This window comes from Nothoprocta perdicaria, unplaced genomic scaffold (genome assembly GCF_003342845.1).
Source record: "Nothoprocta perdicaria isolate Ctin4 unplaced genomic scaffold, notPer1 scaffold_184, whole genome shotgun sequence".
NCBI classification, from domain to species: Eukaryota; Metazoa; Chordata; class Aves; order Tinamiformes; family Tinamidae; genus Nothoprocta; species Nothoprocta perdicaria.
The window spans coordinates 112,575-120,810 of record NW_020455027.1 but is presented as its reverse complement, the minus strand read 5'-3'; positions in this window follow the sequence as shown (position 1 = coordinate 120,810).

The following is an 8,236-nucleotide window of genomic DNA, read 5'->3' as shown; positions in this document are numbered from 1 at the left end:
ACATCCTATAGCATCCCTGGTGTTCGTGACACCGATGAACATAACATGAAGGGGCTGCCCAATTAAATACCTCTAATAGCATGTGAGCCATATTGTTCTGCATTTCTGTAATGCAGAATGTAATTCTGGCAATTTTTTTWAAAAAATTGTCTTTTTCCAGTTGACAATTACACTTGATCTGAATTCACCTTACCTAAATACATCAACTCTCATCCCATGTATTCCCTTCTATCTCATTACCATGAAAAATAACTTTCCAAAGTGATTTGAACCATTCTCCCCAAGGGAAATTTACCTACTTKGTCTCCCAGATTTCACCCCCTGAACAATAACACCTTCCTTTTAATCTATCATATAAAAGCAACTTCATATCTTTACTTACAGACGTGCCGCGGCCTGCCCTAACATCCCGGAACTACTGCTACTCTATTTTACATTCTTCTAAGAGGTGTCATTTTTGTTGTCCGAGATTCTCCTTTACTTATCATTGTGAAGAGATGGTCAATATTGTTGCCAAGGGTATTTCCTGGGTGGTGCCTACGTGATGAACAGGGCCCCGTTGTGGCTGGCACTCTGGGGACACAAGAAAGTTAACACGGGAGTTTGATATTTGCTTGAAGTTATCAATATCAGTAACAGAGGCATGGAAATAAGCAGCACAAAGATTGGTTTGCCGCATAAAATATCACATTACCATGTAATTTATCTTAAAAAATAAGAATGGAAGCAGAGCAGCCTTCCAAGTTTTCCACATAGTTCTTCATAGTTTCCATGGGCCTTCCATACACCTTTATCCAAGAAACTGGATAAGGCCACTGGAAACTGCTACTTTGCTATATAAATACCACAATACAAAGTATAAAGTTTCCAGCGAAAATGCAATGAAATTTCTAGTTTACCAATACTCTTTAGGTCACAGCTTCTCTCAGGACAGCATGTAGATGCAGTATTTCCTTTATTTTCTTTCATTCTCTTTTAAAAGAGAATTCCCACTGTTATTGGCTGTAAAAGACAGCCAGACTAAATGCTTCATTATACCTCTCAACTAAGCTAAGGAGAACATTAAACAGAGCTTTTTTTCTTTCATTTCCTCTTGCCCCTCTGCAATAAAAATACCCTCCTAATCTTYCAGTCATTTTTWAAAAAAATAAAAAAAGGGCTCATAATCAGAAGGAGATATATTGTGCTCTTTATCCTTGCCATTTGGCTAACAAATCTCCTTTTTATTCTCCCTTCAGGGTGGCCAGAAACTATAAGCACAGTATTTTGGGGGTTACCCATTTAAAAGTCTTTTCCTCAAGAACATTCTGCTGTTTGTTTTCAAGGGTTTTATTTATGGAGCTCAAAACCCACACTGACAGAGGGGAAATAAATACTAGGCAGGACTTCACTGGACCCCTGTGGGGCAGGTGCCTTATAAAGGATGTTCTGTGACAAACATGGGGTTTAGTATAACACTGGTGCCTCAAAAATACTGGGCCCACCATAGGCTGGCTTCCAAGAACTTGTTCTTTCAATTTGTGACAACAAAAGGTGAACAGAGGTGAATGTCTCACTGCTAGAGACAAACAATACAATCTGGGTGCTTGTCACTTGTGTTCCTAGGAGAAGCTGAAAAGTGTAATCTATCCCCAAAGAAATAATAATACTAAGGTAGATTCAGAATTTGGAGCTGGTGTTACCAAAGTGTACAAGAACTCGCATTTTCAGTGAAATCTCATTGACATGCTGGAAAAATCCTCATATTTGTGCTTGGCTAAATACAGTCTTGTTCCAGTCTTGTTCTAACTCTACCGATACTAGCAGAGGAAATCGTGGAGGGCCCCAGTCACCTCCATGTGTCAGCAACTTGTGGATTTTCACAAACGAGCTTTTTTATCACAGCTTCCTCTGCAGACACGGTCTGCTCCTGTTCGGTGGCTCCCTGGCATGATGAATTTAAGCGTGAGCTGCGTTCACTGCCGTGACGCCGCGTGCAGGGGAAATCAGTGCTGGTGTTGACAGGCGCTGCAGGCAACCTGCTTCTCCAGGCAGGCTGCAGCACCCTGCCAGGTTACCACAGCTCCCAGCAAAAACTTAGGCAATAACTCCCTCCTCTTTTCAGTGATACTGGAGTTGACAGGAATTTTATCAGTGTGTGTTTTCCACTGGAAGGTAATCTGTAGAACCAACTGCAACAGGCATCGGGGGAAAAAAACTCACCAGCTTTTCTTATGGGAGTGAATACTGAGGTAAGACCTGTAACTTCGTCGGCTACAGCTGGTTATACACTGCAAATAAGCAATGTATGAGTGTGTGAAATAGAAAACAGGAAAAGTATGCCTTTGAGTTGCTGTTCAGGAGTAACTTACACCTTCATGGGTCTGCAATGTACTTTTTCCAAGCTGTTTTTCCTTCCGCTGTGTTCCTTAAATAGATATTCCCAAAAGCACTAGCATACCTACWGATAGACCACAAATCTTCTATCTCTACAGTATGAAGTTCCGTATTCAATTATTTTCCTGAAATCAGCTAGATCCTCAGTCCTAGTGCAATCTAAAACCTACTTTAGATGCCTGACGACAGCCCAGAAGAAAAGGGCGACCGGCCCGGGCTGCCGTCGTGGCCTGGCCGCGGGGGATACAAACRGGAGGCCACGAGGCAGCGCCGGGCAGGGCGCCAGGCCCTCGTGGTCACGGGCTGCACACCAAGGATGTGAGAAACCAGTGCACCAGAAACCCTCCTGGTTTCTCCCTGCCGCGCTGCCCTTGCTCCCCTAGGCACACGAGCTGGAGAAACAGGAGCTCGTAGCTCCCTCCTTCCTCACTTGAGCTGAGCCTCTATCAGAACTGAACACGCTCTCCTCTAAGAATGTGTGCTAATAGGACATCTTAATTTCCGAGCATCAGGAAGCTGGGGCCATCACGCATGGTGGAAAACTCGATCCCACACAGTCTGCTGCGGATTCAACCACGGTTGGTCCAGCATCAAGCGTGGGTTTCTGTTCTCCTTTATGAATACCAAAAGGGAAGTATCTTAAATTTATACTTCCATTTTCTGTTAAAGGATAGCTGTAGAATCTATACTATTTCTAATGTATGTTAATAATATAAATTACCTGCAAAGCCACTCTGATTTCCTCAGAGCACACAGCTCATCAAGCAGTTACTTTTCCTTAGCTTCTGAGGACAGGACAGGCGRCATTTCACATCCGAGACCAGATGAGATATCATGTAAACACATCTGTAGCATGTGCTAAATACAAGGAGAMTTTTACTGTGGTAAATCACGGCAACATTTTCCCTAAGCCCCTGTGCTGTTTTGCACATTGGTAGTGCAACATTTCAAAGGGTTATTCACATGGTGACAGTCAGTGTCTTGAATTGAAAAAGGTGAATCACCAGAGAAAACTGTTTGYTGCTGATCTCACACTTGCTTTTTCACAGTATTTTTGGTCTGAAATGTGCTAGATTTCACAGGTTGAGTTGGAGTAGCAATGTGGCAGTCCACATAGCAACAGCTCCTTCCAGAGCCATGGATATATACATGGATAAATACAGTTACTTCCAAGCCAGTTGTAATGTGGAGAACTAAAGCTTCCAAAACTAAGGACACTGTACTCAGCCCGGTAAATTAATGGCTCCTATAACAGAGSATTTAAAAGTTACATCAGCAGCACACAGGATGTTAACTTACTTCAAAAACAGTTTACATACACAGGATTCATTGCACTTGAAGATGAACTTTTCTGCTTCTACTAGTGTGACAATTACAAATAGTTCCTCTCCTTGGGAAATATCTCCAGAGTAAAACTCTGAAGAGCAAAGACACTACATGACCAGTTGCAGGCTTCACACATGCACATATTTTCTCTAATTCCTGCCATTTCAGATTTCGAGTGCTATTGCTGAGCACACGTGCTGACTGCCAAGATCAGCCCACAAACCAGAGAAAAGGTCACACGAAAGATTTCTCCAGTCGTGTGTTTTCTATAAAGCCGTCGAGACTTACAGAAATACTAAAAATGTGGGGAAAATTAAATACTGATGAATGACGAAGTCGTTATGACGAAAAGCAGCRAACGTCGATCCGTGTAAAAGTCCTGTTTGCAGATGAGAGCTGCCTCACTCATCCATCACTTGCTGCATCCCGGAGGCTGCAATTCCTGAAAGGCACCAGCTCTTCCTTAGGGAGCTTTTGCTCGATAGGAACATTTTTCTATAATTTCTCATGAGGCTTAAGACTTAGCTCCACAGAAAGCCTGCAAAGCACTTATAGATGACAGGAGGTAGCACGAATAACTCTTCAGAGCTCAGGTACCTGGGTAGGTCCTTTGTTTTGATTAATTGTATTTATTTTAAACAGTCTCTCAAGACTACAGGAATGGAAGTGTCTGACTCTTCTCGGTCCTGCTGAGACCTTTTGACTTTTTTCCTGATGATTTTCAGGCTCATTCTCCCACAACACCACTGACTACTGGCAGCATTTCACACGATTCCCTATTAGACATTTCACACTTTTAGAATATATGTATAGTTAATTTGAAACTTTTTAATTCCACGGGATCAGTAACCTTCTTTGTATCTCATTTCTATTTCATCCGCTTCTTTCTAGAAATGCTGGCAACATGTTTGCTCACAGCACGTACGGAAGCAGAAAAATGTATTTTCCCAATGCATTTTGGTCATCATTTGCATATGGAGGCGAAATGACCACGAGGTAGGTATATACCRATGTATGTATATGTATATACAGGTAACAGAGCTTTCTGGTTTGCTCAGAATCTTCAGCCTCTCTGATCTCCAGGCCAGCTGCAAGTGCTCAGCAGCTCCAGCACGCACACAGCCTCTGCCAACACCTTTTTAGATAATCTTAAGTGCCTAAATTTAACACCGTGAACTTGTAAGTTATTTCTGCCACTCCGTATTTTGGAATATCAAGCAAAATGCTCCCATCAGCCACATTCCCTGAAAACAAGCTATAAATAAAGCTGACATTTTGCTTGACTATAGTGAACATTGTATGTGCTGGAAATGCTTTAGAAAGCTCTATACATCCTGATAAGTTTAAAGAAAGCAATTAATAATTAAAAGGGACTACTCAGGCCTTCCCATCATTATTAAAACAGTATCTTCAGCAGTACATTTCAATCGGAAGTGTATTTGTCTTTTTTTAATTGTTATTATTCCTAAATAATTTCTGGTTTATTACGGAATAAAATGCTCCCCATTTTTCTGCTGGTCRCTACAATTTTGGAGACTCATCATATGAATGTTTATTTTTCCATGGGATATRGTGCTAAGGGAAATATTAATTTCCAGGTCATTGTTACTAGTTTTGACTCAGTTCCTCCATCTTTTATCAGACTTTTATCTTTGTTGTTTGTCAGGTCTTAAAGAAACCCTGTGTTACGGGGAAATGTTTTCAAGCTCTTGCCCAGCTGAGGTCAGTGGCTGAATGTTCTTCTCAAGCAATCACTCTTTCTCAAGCAATCACTCCCTTTCATTCACTGGATACATCCTGAAATGGGCACGAACACAAGAAGAGCAGCAACTGCATCACCACAAACATCTCTGTTATTACAAATTTATTAGCAACTACCCAGATTTAAACATTTTCAGTGTTTTCTTCACAGAAATGCAATTTTTTTTTCCTAGAGAAATCCATAGCAAACACAAAARCTGCACAGGATTCTTCAATACACATAACTGAATTCGCTGATATGCTGTGTTTCAGTACTGACATTTTCTTCATGTATTTCCATTTCTTTCTTTAAAATTTTATCCCTCAGAAAACATACAACACACACAGCACATATATTTGGATTTTATCAGCTTTTTAGTTAGTAGAAACAACTTTATTTAGAAATTCTACTTTGTCATTACATGACACATTGCCTGCACCTGGTAATTCAATGGCACCTCTGAAAGCACCAGCGACTTACCCTGTTATATTTATACCTTATTGACAGCCAAGTATCTAAGCACAGAAACTATTGCCTTCAGCATGAGAAATATTTTTGGAACTGTTGACAATTCAAAACTAAATAGATTTTACTCATAAATCATATCTTTTTGGTTGTTGTTAGCCATATTTAAGATTTACAAATTGATTCCTTAACAACTGTAGTCAGAAAAATGTTGAGTTTCAAAAGCAGCCATAAAAATGCACTGATGCCACATGATCCTTGCATTCTTCTATCTTGATGATATAGCCCAGACCCCAAGGCTAGAGAACTAGAGAGTCCGACTGTATCTGGTGATTCGTATCAGGAACAYAAGAATATATTCAGTGTTTTTATATGGTTGTGAAATATAGGAAAATTAGAAATGAATGGAACATATCAATGAAAAAGAATGACCATGAAGAGCCAGCACCAATGAAGGTGGTTCCTAGCTTAGGTTACGGCTTCTAAGAACTTCTGCCTGTTTTGTTAGTACCCAACTGCAACCTCCACAAAGCCCAGGGGTGCAGTACCTGCTGCCCTCTGGGTGTGCAGATGTGTCTCCAGATGTGGAGAACAGCATCCCTTGGCCAAGGGCGGTCCCACTGCTGAGGTCACCACAGCCTTGCCCCAGCAGAGGCACCGCAAGGGAAGGGCCGCCCACCTGCTGGGTGATGCACCACACTGCAGGAACGGTCACAGCGTGGGTGGGATGATCCCAACCATGGATCCATCCCACCACACACCCCATATACAGCGTGGGTGGGATGAACCCAGCCATGGATCCATCCCACCACACACCCAGGACACATCATGGGTGAGATAATCCCAACTATGGATTCATCCACCACACACCCAAGACACATCTTGAGTGGGATGAACCCAACCATGGATTTGTCCCACCACACACCCAGGACACGTTGTGGGTGGGATGATCCCAACCATGGATCCATCCCACCACACACCCCGTATACAGTGTGGGCAGGATGAACCCAACCATGGATTTGTCCCACCACACACCCAGGACTCGTTGTGGGTGGGATGATCCCAACCATGGATCCATCCCACCACACACCCCGTATACAGTGTGGGCAGGATGAACCCAACCATGGATTTGTCCCACCACACACCTAGGACACATCTTGGGTGGGATGAACACAACCAGTCACCCAAGCCCCCACCAGGCCAGTGGGGAGATGGGCAAGGAGGGTTTAATGTGGGTGTCCACTAATGCAAGGCCCTTGGCACACCAAAACGCCACGGTGGGACCGCAGCCACCAGAACCATCCAACCTCGGCGGTGCGTGGCAGTTTTCAACTAGCTTAGTCAAAAAACTAAGTAACACCCTGGCCACAAGGTGCCCACATGCTGCCTTTGCGGCAGATGTGTTAAAATGAACTAAATAAACGCCTGAGGAAAGCCCGTGCCATTCCCGCTCAGTTTTGCTCTCCTTGCACCCCGTGCCGAAGAGGAGGGCTGGCTGAGCAGGGCACTAGGCTGCTGCCCAGGCAATAGTTTCTGTGCTTAGATACTTGGCTGTCAATACGGTATAAATATAACAGGGTAAGTCRCTTGTGCTCTCAGAGCTGCTATTGAATTACCAGGTACGGGCAATGTGTCATGTAATGACAAAGTAGAATTTCTAAATATAGTTGTTTCTACTAACTAAAAAGCTGATAAAATCCAAATATATGTGTGTTGTATGTTAGGCTGGCTGGTGCCAGACGGACCTGCCTTGGGGCAGCTTCCCCCAGATCCAGGGGAACCTGCCACACGCGTTGGCCCCTGTTCCCTGCCCTTCCCGCTCGGGCGGCCGCTGCGCCCCGAGGCRGCCATGGGGCTGGCGCAGATGGCCTTGGGGTTGGGGAGACGGCGGCAGCCGTTGTGCCCCAAGGCGGCCGTTAGACACGGGGGAGATGGCTGCTGTTGGGTCAGGGAGATGGCGGCTATGGGGCTGGGGGGGGAGACGGCAGTGACTGTTGGTCTGGGAGGTGGGAGCAGCCATTGACCCCGAGGCAGCTGCTGGGTCAGGGGGAGATGGCAGCCGTTGCGCTGGGGTAGATGGCGGGTGCCGCTGGCCTGGGGGTAGATGGTGGTGGCCATGCGGCTGCGGAGAGATGGCAGCGGCCGTTGACTTGGGGGCAGAGGGCGGCAGCCGCTGCGCCCCGAGGCGGCCGTTGGCTCGGGGGCGATGGCGGCGGCCGTTGGCCCGGGGGCGATGGCGGCGGGCGGTTTTAACACTGGCCCCGAGCCCAGACCCGATCCCGGGCCGCGCGGGGCGGCCCCTCCGCGGCCGCGGGCGCCGCCGCTGAC